At 43.0% G+C, this 13,838-nt stretch overlaps 1 long non-coding RNA gene across 4 annotated transcripts; it reads right to left on the reverse strand.

The window, feature by feature from the left end:
- Positions 1–13: 13 nt before the first annotated feature.
- On the reverse strand, positions 14–11,903 carry LOC106631188 (uncharacterized). Of its 4 annotated transcripts, none has more exons than XR_008733823.1 (3): positions 11,259–11,903; positions 5,075–10,549; positions 14–5,032 (listed from the first exon to the last, which is right to left on the reverse strand). It is a non-coding gene; the product is annotated as an uncharacterized LOC106631188 (long non-coding RNA). The 4 variants fall into 4 exon arrangements; XR_008733824.1 differs by having other exon boundaries at positions 10,890–11,903; XR_008733822.1 differs by having other exon boundaries at positions 5,075–6,692; positions 6,870–11,903.
- Between the last annotated feature and the right edge of the window lie 1,935 nt (positions 11,904–13,838).

The following is a 13,838-nucleotide window of genomic DNA, read 5'->3' on the forward strand; positions in this document are numbered from 1 at the left end:
TATGTACTCGAAGATCTGCATCGTATTTATGTGCCATTTATTGAGGAAAATGAAGAAAATCCCTGTCAGCTGAGGAAATGGTTTTGATTGAGGTTCTGGCACTAGATGAACATGGTGTATCTGATCCTAGACATCAGTGTAGACTGGCAGGGCACTGCATCTTTGTGGACCCAGGAGGTCCACAATTTTGCTTCTGCCCAGGAGGAAGTGAGATCCTGTAGGGAAGTGATACTTATGCTGTGCTGTCATGTTGTATTATAATGATAAAATGAGTAACAATAGCTGAGAGACTTACATATTCCTGAAGAAGTGATTGAGGTTTCTACCACTCCTCTGAAGAGGTCCATATTTTCACTTTGATTTTTTGTTCTTTTTTCTTCTCCCCTTTTTTCTGGTATCATGCACTGGTTTTAGTTGATGGTTACAAATAATTACGACAATTTGAGAAACAATCTTTGTTTCCAATCTTTGCAACAAATCTTTGATGAGCTGCATATCAGCTGCAAGCCCCAGGAGAAGCATTTAAAAAGAAATCATGTTCAGACTACCAGCCTGCATCCCTCATTCCCTCCATCCTCAGCCCACCACAGTCCGCACACCACAAACCATTTCTCTTCCACTGTATCAAAAGGCTGTATTGCAGAACAAGCCATACCAGCTTAAACATTTCGTTGATTTGCAGAACAAAATGTTTGTTTCCCAACCTTCCCAAGCTGCATGTAATTTATTATAATAAATACCATATTAAAAAAATATAATAACCGGCAGCAATACCAATGTCTGGGCAGAAGCACCTGCAGCTTCTCTGAGGTTTCAGAAATCGTCACCTCAGTCCTGGTTTTGGGGAGAGCCCTGACTGTGCTGCTGCTTGTGTCACCTTAGAACTGAGAGCATTGGTCGGGTTTTCTTTCTTCTGATGGTTTCTGTTTTCTCTTCTGACAGCCTCTGAGGAACCTACCACACCTGAAGTAACAGGTCTGGAGTACTTCGGTGCTCGTTTATCTCAGGTTTAGTCAAACACAGTTTATCCCGCAGCAGAGTGCTGATTCCCCTGGACTTCAGCAGCTCTGAGCCAAAATCCATGTTCTCTTGGAGGTGAGAGATCCCTCACCCCATCATTAGCCCCAGAGAATTCAAGGCACTCGGGTGAACACAAACTGATCTTAGAGGTCTTTTCCAGCCTAAATGATTCTATGGTTCCTGGTGGGATGGGTGGACCAAGCTGTCCTGCCGCACTGAGCTCTTTTGCAGAGATGCAGCCAGCCACACACGGCTCCCATCCACCCTCAGAGGTGGTGGCGATACCGCAAGCTGCTTTGCACAAACACCAAACTATGGTGTGGACTGCTGTAGTGTAGTTGGATTGGGGATCTTGTTACATCAGGTCTAATTACACCTAAATGATAACACTGCTTTGCTTTGTCAACCTATGCTTTGCTCACTCAGTATTGGAAAAATTCCTAAAGCGTGGTTTTTATTCTCTCTTTGACAGTCCTGAAGTCCACGACAGCTGGAGCACCAGGTATTTATGTCTGGTCACTCACTGAACTGTGGTGAGCAGAGCTGCTGTCAGACCCTGAAGGACAGCGGGACCCCCAGCTCACACAGCACTCCTGCAATCAGTCAAGGAACTAACTGCCAGGCACTCACATTTTCCATCTTAATTCAGGATTTAGCAGGCTACCCGCCTTCCTGGCAAGGCAATCTGGCTGCCAGAGCCAGGCCCTCCCCAGCTGCATTACTTTTTTTTTCCCCCTCAAAGCTCAGGGTCTCGCTGTAGGTTCTCCAGAGGTGATGCACACCAACGCACTGCAACGTGCGTGCTCACAGCCATATGCAGCGACAGCTCAGCTGTGCAACCACATGTTTCCTAGTTACTCACGTGGCTTCATGCACTACTGCAAGTGGCCAAGGCTTCTGCTATGGTTCTCGGGGCAAAAATATATTTAAAATGTAGACAATATTTAATTTCATCTGTTCTTTCTCACAGTGACAACCTCTCCCACTCCTGAACCAACAGACGTTACCACTTGTAAGTAATAGCGTTACTCTGGCTTACATGCTTAGTTGTCTGCCCAAGTTCTGATCAGGTACCTGTGTGTATAATCTCATAGATTTAACCACTAGCCTCAGGGATAATCCCAATCACCTCTCCCTTGGCTTCCATAAAGGAGGGAAAGGGACTTGGTATCGGTACAGGAGAAATACTTCAACTGATGAAAGCACTGCGGAAGGGAAAACCACTGGGGCTGACACACTGCACCAGTATAAATTCAGATTTGCACTCCATCATTCCACTTGGAGGAAGCCAGCCTTCCTGCACTTCCCCATCGTTGCACAGTGTGCTTCCCACGGGAACAGCCACGCTCAGCACCCACCGGGGCAGCAGCACACACCGGTGCAGCGTGCAGCACCACGGTGGGCACCACATGTCAGAAACAAAACTTTTATCCCGTTATCCCCCCACACCCAAGCCGACGTCAGCGAACACCCCGCAGGTTTCCAGAGCCCGTCACGCAGCAGCTCAAAGCCTGTTGGCACCAGGGCAGAGGCACCACACGGGGATGGTTCCCTCCCACGGAGGCTGCTCATGCTCCGGCAGGCTTGGCACACTCCTGCCCCAGCGTGCAGCATCCCTCGGCTGCTGTGGCTGGTCCCTGCTCGGGGGACGCCTGCAGGTCTCCTCTGGGCCGGGCACCACGCACCTCCACACGGGTGGGACGGCAGCTGACCTGCAGCTTTGGCTGCTCTCCTGCCTCGCACCAGCCCCTGCAGAACACACGGCACCTGAGGCAGCAGGAATGCATGACTTCAGCTTTGGTAGAACTGGTCTAATGCTTGGTCCTGGGAGTAAACCGATTCCCTCCCCGTTACCACTCCTTGCTCTGCCCACACGGTATCGGGCACTTACTGAAGCCGGGCTTTTCCTTTCTCTTTGACAGTGCCAACTGAGTCCACGACAGCTGAAAACGCAGGTATTCATTTCTGGTCGTTTCTTGAATGGTCCCGAGCAGTTTACAGTTTTTCATGCGAGTCATAGATGTAGTTAAAACATTGACAATGTGTAATTTCAAGTTTCCTCTTTTCACAGTAACAGACTCATGCATTCCACCATTTTCTCCAACTCCTGAAGCAGCAGCCACTACCACTTGTAAGTAACGCAGCATTTACTCTGGTTTACATGCTCGGTTCTCTATCAAAGTTGTGATCAGAGGATGTGTTGGCATGGCTCCCTGCCTCCACTGTGTGTGTAACCTCACGGGTCTGGTTTTCAGCTTTGGGAATAATCCCTTTGGCTTCCATAGTCAAGGGATAGGAAATGTTCTGGGTATCCATATGGGAGAAAGACCTGTGCTGACGAAAGCACTAGTGAAGTGGAAACCGCTGGGGCAGACACAGTACATCAATACAAATTTAGGTTTGGGCTCAATCATTCCATTCCAATGAAGCCAGCCCTCCCGCACCTCCTTAGGGTGTAAACCGATTCCCTCCCCGTTACCACTCCTTGCTCTGCCCACACGGTAATGGGCACTTACTGAAGCCGGGCTTTTCCTTTCTCTTTGACAGTGCCAGCTGAGTCCACAACAGCTGAAAACGCAGGTATTCATTTCTGGTTGTTTCTTGAGTGGTCCCGAGCAGTTTACTGCACGTGAGTCATCAGTGTATTTAAAACACAGACAGTATTAATGTCATATTTTCTCATAGTAACAGACTCACCTGCTCTACCAGTTTCTCCAACTCCTGAAGCAGCAGCCACTACCACTTGTAAGTAACGCAGCATTTACTCTGGTTTACATGCTCGGTTCTCTATCAAGTTGTGATCAGAGGATGTGTTGGCATGGCTCCCTGCCTCCACTGTGTGTGTAACCTCACGGGTCTGGTTTTCAGCTTTGGGGATAATTCCTTTGGCTTCCATAGTCAAGGGATAGGAAATGTTCTGGGTATCCATATGGGAGCAATACCTGCACTGATAAAAGCACTAGGGAAGGGGAAACGACTGGGGCAGACACAGTACACCAGTATAAATTCAGAGTTGCTCTAGATCAGCTCCCTCCCTGGAAGTTGAGTGGGAATCCTTCTGACATATTCAGTAGTATTTGGTTTGAACCTTAGTTTTTCTACAAAGGGATTTCTGTTTTGGAAATCTGAATTGCAAGTTCTGCATTTGTTGCAGGTTTTAATTACTGAAAATATCCCTCCTCACATGCTATGACAGCAGGCTAAGGTTTCCTTTTAGTGTCTGGCCCCACCAGCTGCACACTGGTAAAGGGCACTCAGCTGCCTCATTAAAACATACATACTTGTGTTGACAACATATAGGGAAACTGAACTTCATAGGCAAAGCATGTATGCTATCTGCCTACACAAAGGAATAAACAGAATTAAATCTTGTTCCCATGAATATTAATAACGTGTCATCTTTAGTATCCAAGCCCTTACATTTTTCTTAGTAAGAGCCCTTTGTCCATGTCAACTCTATTCCTCAAAACTGTTGCTGCTAACATTTCCTAGTCTTAATGGATTCAGCTGATTACAATGTATACTAATTGATTACATAAAAGCACACATTTTCCTCATTCAGTCTTTCTTTCTTTTTGTGTGTTCATTTTGTTTGGTTTTTTTTATTTTGGTTTGGGGCTTTTTTTTTTTTTTTTTGCATTAAAAGTCCATCAAAAACCAGACCCAGCACCTATAAGCCCAGGTAAGGTATTCGCCTTCTTTCTTTTTAATGCCTTCCCTTCCCCAGGGCTGGCAGAGGGTATCTGAGTGCAGAAGAAAGGGGGAAGCAGGCAGGAGAAGCCGGGAGCAGGCAGATAACTTGGGGATGCCACAGGTTACCCAGGGACCACATGCCACTGCTACAGGAGCTGGCAGCTGAACCACCCTCGGTAGTAAGCATCAAGGGGATGAGCTGGCCTACATCTGCACCACTTACGGAGAAAATACATTTAAAACATCCCCCCATAGCCTGCCAGGCTGCCGGCCAGTCAGTACCTGCGTGCTCTGGACTGACAGTGCTAACGTGTGTAACCTTGGGTGCGTGCTCTGGACTGACAGTGCTAACGTGTGTAACCTTGGGGTTAGCTGTAGGAGAGGGAGTTAATGCGATTTTAATGGTCCATCATCAGAGAAAGAGAAATTCATTCTCTCTCCACTTATCTGCTATTTCCAGGTACAGCAGCAAGGCCCACGTTTGCATTTGCAAAGCCTATTAGCTTTTAATACATACTGCATTTTACTCTATGCTTACATATGGGTTATTAACATTACATTTCTTATTTTACAGAAGACCTTACTTATCTGCCTAAATACGTGCGGGTGATGTTACTAAGATACTTAATTGGCCTGTGCCAACCGAGGAGGCCTGGGATGCAAAGTATAAAATTACAAGGGTAAATATTTATTCATGTACGTGTAGTATCACACCCAAACTGGGGCAACCCAAACACAGTTTTACATTGGGCTCTTACAGCCTTCAAACGCTCAGGTACAACATGATTTGACTAATCACTCACACCCACACTACCAATTGCTAACCATGGCAAAACTTTGCAAAACTCTGTTCCTGCAGCATTCTTAGTGCCTGTCTATTGATGCAGACATCCCTGGAGTCAGTCTTGCTGGAGTTACTGGTCTATGACACCAGATGGTGCTGGGAGGGTTTCAAAGACGCATCAGAGGGGCTGGGATGCTAGTGTTATCTTGGCTGTCCAAGAGAATCCTTCATGGACAGCTCAAAGCTTCCACAAAACAAAGTCCTGCTTTCTTTGCTGGCTGTCCTTCATTTTAATTAAGCACAAACAATACCAGAGTCTCCAGTAAAATTCCACTACCTCTGTTTATAATGTGAATTAATATATATTAACAAAGTTAATACACTTGCATCCTCGATTGATTGATATATGAGTTAGGGAAGGGAATTTTCTTAACAGTGACCAGAAGACTGTAGACCAATGCCAGAGGCTACCGTGCAGGGAACAGATACCTGAGCAACCCCTGACACTGACTCCTGTACCGTGTTTCACATGCTGTACAAAGGCTGTGGCACAAGAAGGCTGGTAGAAACATACAGGTTTGAAATTATCATGTGCCAGGATGTTACCAAAATCATTTATGAAAAAAAAGTAAGTCCAAAGTATTTTTAAAGAGTGTTAGCAGATGATGCCACCCCATGGCTTTGTGAATGCCAAGATGTGGGAAGTTGACATGGAACATCCACAGCATAGACAAAGGTGGTATTAACACCACAACAAAACTATGTTCCTAAAAGTTAATTATTCTAAATTATATGATATTATCAACCTTTCCCACTTCACACACTACCCCACCTCTCTTTCATAACCCTCCCTCGTCTGGTCACATTGTGTGCAGCTAAATGGGCCCAAAACAAAGAGACTCTGCGAGTGGATTATGTACAGCTGCAATGTATAAAGCAATGGTGGTGTACTCACTCCAACCTACAACAGAGAGCAGGATTCAACAAGCTGTGCACTATAGTGTGCTCAGCACACCGAGGACACTCCCAATGAGCCTTTGCTGGTCAGGTCAGTCAGGCGAGGAAGGGTCAGTCTTCCTCCATGGCTCCTTGAAGTCCTCCATGTGCTCGGCTGCCATTCTTCATGGGGGTTTTTCCCTTTAAGACTTTTCCTCTCCATGTTGGTGTTTTCCCTCTTGAGTCCTTGAGCTACTAACTGAACACACACCAACAGTAATTGATCCATCAGTAATTTCACCTCTTATTTCGCATGGTTCTGCAGACTTGCTCACAATTTGACAATGTCCTCAGCTGGGACAGGCAATTGGGCCACTTTGGGTGGCCCAGGATCCTCCCAGCACAGACAGCTGAGCCCTGTTACCCCTTAGCTCACCTGACTTTAGTCCAGAGACATTCAGGACAAGGTTTCAGCCATACTTTGCAGCTCTCATAGCCCATCAAGCCATGACCTCCTCCAATGTAGTGGAAGGATCCATATCTGGCACCTTCTAGGGCAGAAATACAAATCCTCTTGCCAATCCTCGACTGCAAATCACACAGGAACGCTGGTGTCCAAACAATACCCAGCGTTAGTCTCTCCATACCAGGGAAACTCCGTCTACGTGATTTACTGTCAAGTTTGCCTTTTACAATTCACAACCTTTTTCAAATTCAGTGAGGGCTTCACACTATGTTCAGCCAACCCAGGATGTGTTTTGCTACCTTCTACAGCACAGAGCTAAATCTATTTAGAGCCACCTGTGTGGTCTCTCAAAATCCTCACAACTTTACAACTGCGGCACCTGATTTAGTCAGAAGACAGTAAGGAAAATATATCAACAACCATTTCAAAATAATTCTTCACATGCAACTGACCTCCTATGGACAACAATAAATACATACACCAAAGATACACGGTCTTGAAACACGTTTGATTTACCTGCTTGCAAGAAGCAGCAGGATGTGAAATGAACTAGCTATTAGGATAAGGACACCAGTTCTGTTAGTTGGCTTTTTAGATGTAATTAATTCACCATAATATTCTGCTAGGGGAGAAAAATCTGTATAAATTCTCAGAAGGCATTTCATAAATTATATAAAAAATTTAGAGAAGAATGAAGCATATGATTAAAGGGGTTTTGGTTGGTTTGGAATAGGGAATTGTTTCTTCACAGCTCTTCAGAAATTCTAAGGTTGAAACAAAAAAATAACTTTGGAATGATAACAGGCCTACAAAGTAAGTTTTTCTGACATATTTAAAATTTCATCAGGTGCTTTACTTTTATACATTTACATACATGTGTGATATTTATGTATGTTGTGTTACATATTATACCAACATACATACCTAAATTCCACAGTTGCATCTGTGTTCAGTTCTGTGCTGTGAACAGTGATTAACATCACAGTTAGAAATTTCATTGGTTACAAGAAACTTTCCTTCAGAAACAAATGGGCTTAGTGACCATGTCACAATTTTTGTATGAAAATTAAGTGATTTTTTTTTTTTTTCCTTTTTCTTTTCTCAGGTGTGTAAGGGACCCAACCTGTAGGAACTACTACTACTACGCACCAGGCACAAGGATTGTCCAGTTCAAGTACAGAGCTCCCATGTACCCAAGAGTTTGCCTACGGTGCAAAGTATTAGCGTGCAACAGATACAGTTATCCTTTCCAACACTACCAGGGCTATCTGGCAAGAGGCAAAAGAAGTGCAAGTGACACCGTCATTGTTATCATCCCCAAATAACTGTCCCAATAATGCTTCTAACCATAACATTACATTGATCACTTATATACATGATCTGTGTATTGCACATCTGCTACTAATTTCTAAAAATACATTATACTAGAGGGGGTATAAATCTGAAGGTATTTTAATCTTAACTGTACTTGTGTTCCTTAATTTCAGATCATTTGGATCTATATTCCAGATCTGTAAAACCTTAGACTTCAGTAAATACTCTCAGTGATAAAAAGTCATCAGAAAAGCTGGCTGATTTTTCTCATCAAGACTTTGTTTCCCTCTCTCAGTTCTTCCAGTTCTCCTCATTGTACCACATAGCTCAAATCCTGAGCATTTAAGGATGATGAACCTGCACACGTCAGTGTTGCTTTCTGAGCTCACAAAGAGATACAAATCAAAGGATATCATCCCTTGTAACCAGTAACGTCTGAGCAATTACCTTAAACAGGAACTCAAATTTGGAAAAAATATTGTACACATGCTGAGATATAAGCTCTGCAATACCTATAAACTATTATAATCTTTCCATATGTCAGGTTTTATTAGTGGAGATCAGAGCTATAAAAAATTGCAGATCTAAATTTACTTCATTATAAGCACTTGCTTCATCCTTTTTCTTTCAATATCTGTTCAAACAGTATCACTATGAGCCAAGAAAGTGTTTCTGCGCTTTAATGTTAAATTGTCCTACTTGGAATGACTTAGTGGGGGGAAAAAAAAAGGAAATTAATAATTTTCACTTCATAATAGAGAAAAATACCTTGTTGATTGCAGAATTGTACAGCAGTACAGCAGTCATCTCAGGGAAAGAGACGGATGAAATTTTGATAATCTGATGAACTTAAAGATGCTTTTCACAGTCAAAGGCCAACGCTCAGTTTCCATAGGGCAAGTACATGCAGACTACTCAAACGCACGATGAGATGCCCTGTACTGAATAAGGATGCCCTGTGTCTAGAGGCTGTGCCACACAAGACAAAAAAGATCCACTTTTTCAGCAGCTTTTCCTTTTATGCTTCATCCCTTCAAAAAGGAACTAGAGTCATTCCAGAATTCAGTTTCTCCGTGAATAACTCAGCCAGCTCCCAAACACCCAAATCACGCAGCTCTCTCACGAAGGCCCCAGCTGTAATCCCTCATCTGACGGTTAAGCCTGGGCGCTAGCTGAGCAAGCTCACTGCCAAAGCCCTCATCCCGCAGGACCACAACGCCCATCCTCAGGCATAGTATCACCTCATCATAATTAGTCCCTACAAAACTCCATTACACTCATAAAACCCTGCTGCTCTGCTTCTCACAGGTGATGATTTAAAGTGCCTGAAATCACATTTTCCCTGCTGTTGTGCTCCCAGGTGCAGGCAGTGGGAGAAAGCGCCTGTAAATAAGTGTCACAAGAGCAGAATCCTTACTCCTTTGTATCAAAATACACTCTGATTTGTTCTGCGGTTCTGCTACTGTAAAACACCTTCCCTACAGTCATTCTCACTCATCTTAAAGAAGTATCACGAAGACTAACCATTTTCTTTTGAGGGAGGAAAGGAAATTCAAAGCCCGCTGTTAGTATTTTGTTATCACCCGACAGCTGAACACATCACACTCTCTGAACACGGGCTTAGCACACTCGATTGGAAAACAGTTTGAGCACCCAGATTTGTAGCGTGATGCGGTGGGTTGACCCTGGCTGGAGCCTGGGTGCCCATCAAAGCTGCTCCGTCACTGCCCACCTCAGCTGGGCAGGGGATAAAAACTAAAATCTTAAACAGAGATAAAAACTGAATCTTAAAACACCTTTCCCCCCAGCTCAGTTTCACTCCGGATTTCTCTCCGGGGTGGTGAATGGGGCCGCGCTCAGCTCATGACCAGCTGCCACTGCCACTCTCCTTCCCCAGCAGGGTCCCTCCCTGGGCTGCCGGGACTCCTTTTCCCTTTTAAAGTCTGCAATTCATTCTGTATTACTGGGTTTAGAATTAAACTTTCAGCATGAGGTTTACAGAGTTTTGCTTATCTAACCTCTTTGTTGAGCATGAAATTCATGACCGCAAATGGCACACTAGTCGTTTCAGACTGACAAATCAAAAACCATCAATGGGTTCAAGGATCTGGACCAAGTGAGAAATGAGCACAGCAGTTTATGGTAACATGCTTCATTTTGGTTCAATTTCTCTTTCAATGGCAGCATTCCTTACACGCTCTTCAGAGAGCGTGAAAATTGTTCTGAGCGAGTCTTACCCAGCTTCCCTCGGTTGTAACGAGACTCACCCAACAGCTGACTGATCCGTCTGGCAGTCCGGCTGTAACAGATTCAATCTTTTCCTTGCCATCACTCAGCTGTGGAACAATAAAGGTAAATAGGGAAAAAAATTATTCATAAGCTATTATTAGCTTATTCGCACGGTAAGAGCTTGTAAAAACAGTTTGTGAATAACATCTGAATAAGCTGATTCACTTTCACTTAGCCCATCCTATTGCACATTTCCAGCCTTGAAGCAGAAAGAATATTTTTCCTCTTTAAGAGCCTGACGATCAATGGGCATTTCAAAGTCCAGTAGAATCCACACAAATTAACCCCAAATATCTCATTCCCTCTCCAGCTCAGGTTATCCGAAATAGCACAATGTTATGTATGTAACTTAAAATCTTCTCTGCAAGTGATATGGCTGGTGCTTACCCTGGAGTCACAAGAAAAGGGAAAAACTCTAAGATGCTAAGAAGTGAAGGTTCCCAAGGGCTCGTTCATAGCACTGTTTTGATAAAGGTGACTGAAGCACAGCTTTGGTACCTTCCACACTCCACGCAGTATTCCTTAACCTTTTTGCTGCATGGGTTGGGTCAGCGTTTTGAAAAAGCAAAAGGGTTGATAACAGCTTTTCCATTGCAACCTGGTTCACACTGCAAAGGCATCTTGATCCTCTCATAAGCATAGCTGGGTGGCTTTGTAACTTTCAGTGCAATTGCTTTCAACTGCACTGCTCATATAACCACAACTGAGCACTTCATAGGATTCCTTTTACAGGATGAAGGTCAGAGCATCACTTACATCAACATCATCTCTCTCTCTCTCTCCTGGTAACTGGCAACATTATCGACTGTCAAAAGAGCATACAGATTATTGTAAAACAAAATGGAAAACAATTCAACCTTAGAAGTTGTTTACATAACAAACAATAATATCATTCAGAACACAACCACTGTGGGTGATTCAGATCCATTCTCCAAGCCTGTACATCAGTACTCGTATTCCGCAGACCTGAATCAAAACTCTTTGCTCAAGTTTTCATTCTGCTAACTCAAATCTTTTGATGTTTGTTGACACCTGTATAGCATCTCCACCACCCCAATTTTGGATCACTGACATATGACTTAATCAGAGTGGCAAGACTAAAATTAATTTTATTACCATCTCCTAATATGTGAGGAAATATAACCTAACAGTACTTAGCAAGAATGATTATTGTACATGGACTGCTTTAACAGATCTATAAATTCCATTGCAGCTGAAATGAAGATGACGCTGTGGTAACCTACCCACCACTTAAATTTGAATCTTCCATAGTGTTCAACACCTTCAGGTCCCTGGGGAGCTTTCCATCAGTTTATCTCCAGTGTTGTATTTTAATTTGCAACAGCAGCAACTCAAACTCTCACTGTACCGAAGACTGTATCTCCGGGGGGGGGGGGGGGGGGGGGGGGGGAACCAACCCAAACAAAAACACTGTTTCTTCATACCCGTGGAAAACTAATATTGTAGCAGGTCCTATCGATCTGAAAAGAGATCTCAGGTCTGCTGATCACTCAGTTAAAAATAATATATAAATTAAGAATCAGATTAAGCTCTTCCTTGGTGCAAAACCATTACCTTTGTTCCACTAACAAAATAAGTGAAATACACTAGTACAAATCTAACATGACAGCACAGCAATGGGTTCAATGAGGTTCATGCCTTGTGAGACCACAAGAGTACTTTTCAAACTGACAAGCTGACTGCCTTCTGGATTAAAATGTGCTTTTTGAAGTACAAAAAGCAGCGCTCACTCCTGGTTATAAAGGTAGCGTATGCAGGATCTGACTACGTATTCAGAAAAAGTTATGAATCGCAAAAGATTACAGATTTTCAAACATGACATTTTTGGATGAGGCACATAGGGACCAGGGCTCATTTCTCAAGCCAGGCTACTTGCAAAGCACACTCCAAATCATTGTCAAGCTTTGTTATAACCTGCGTGTCTTCTAACAGTCCGCTCAGTTTTCTTTGTTGGTACTACAGAAAAGATAAACACAGAAGACTTACTCTCCAGGCTAGGTTAAATCCTCACACTGTATGTATTGCCTAGTAAAACAAAAATTATTAAAAGGACAGCCTCTGGAGCAGAAAGCAACAGCACCAGGCTTTTAAATTACAGCTGCAAAGCTGTTTATAAGACAATTAAGCCTTAGTGCCCCAATCTGACATACTCTTCAGCACAATCTGGCTTTCAATACTCATCAAGATTACCGCAGAGCCAACTCCAATGTAGACTACAAAATACGGAAAAGATGGCTTTAAAAAGCTTGTGTTGTTACTCCCAGTATGCTCATGCTCTAACTTTTATCGAGTCCAAAGCTTCACCTGAGAAAAGCACATTGTGCCACGTGCTTTCAGGTGTCAGATGTAAGAAATACTCAGAAATAATCATGCTCTTAATGAGCAATTTAAAAAAGTGAACCAACATCTCTGAACTCTAGCAGCATTTTAAACATATTTCCATTTATTTCAATAGTGAAAGATTCTGCACCCATGTGCTAGAAACTGGACACATCTATAGTGTGAAAAGGATGCAAGTACAAACAGATTACACTCAAAGTATTATAAAGCATAGATTAATTCTCATAGTATCTTTCATGATTTCCAGAAAAATAATGAGTTTTACTGAGGCCCTGCTACTACACCATTAGAAGGCACAGTGTCAGAACCTCAAGTTTCTTTTTCACCCAGCTTTGCTTCAGCAATGTCTCCCATCTGTCCAGTTCTAAAGATGACAGCACTGCTGGGCAGAAACTTGGCTGCAGCAATACCAGAGAATCTTTTAATCATAATGCTCTTCTTTTGATTGCTTTATTACAAATTTTTACAACTCTTCAGTACTACAGATTCAGAATTTGCAGTCTGTGTGGGTCAACTTCTCAGAAGCAAAGTATCTGAAAAAACACTTATTTCCATTGAAATTACACAGTATTTAAAACTTTACACATCCCACTTTATTTTTTTCTCTACACAGAATCCCCCACGAGAGTAAACGCCGAAGAAACCCTGAACCTGCCACAATACAGCTTCTACACTTTCATTTGTGGTTTTAATTTCAACTATTATTGTTGTGATAGCTGTGATACTAAAATATGACAAACAACAAGCAGGATATGGCTACCAAAAAATCCAGAGCTCATATTAACTACTTCAGGATTTCAAATTTGTGTCAACTTCTGTTCTGATTTGTCACCCAAAGAGGGGAGATGGAAAAAACCCAAACCAACCAACCAACCAACCAAAAAAAAAAAAAAAAAAAAAATCAATAAACTAACAGCCTTGGAAAACAGCAATGCTTGGAAACGTATTTCAACTTCTTTTGTAATGAGAAAAAAC

Source organism: Falco cherrug, chromosome 9 (genome assembly GCF_023634085.1).
Source record: "Falco cherrug isolate bFalChe1 chromosome 9, bFalChe1.pri, whole genome shotgun sequence".
Classification (NCBI taxonomy): Eukaryota; Metazoa; Chordata; class Aves; order Falconiformes; family Falconidae; genus Falco; species Falco cherrug.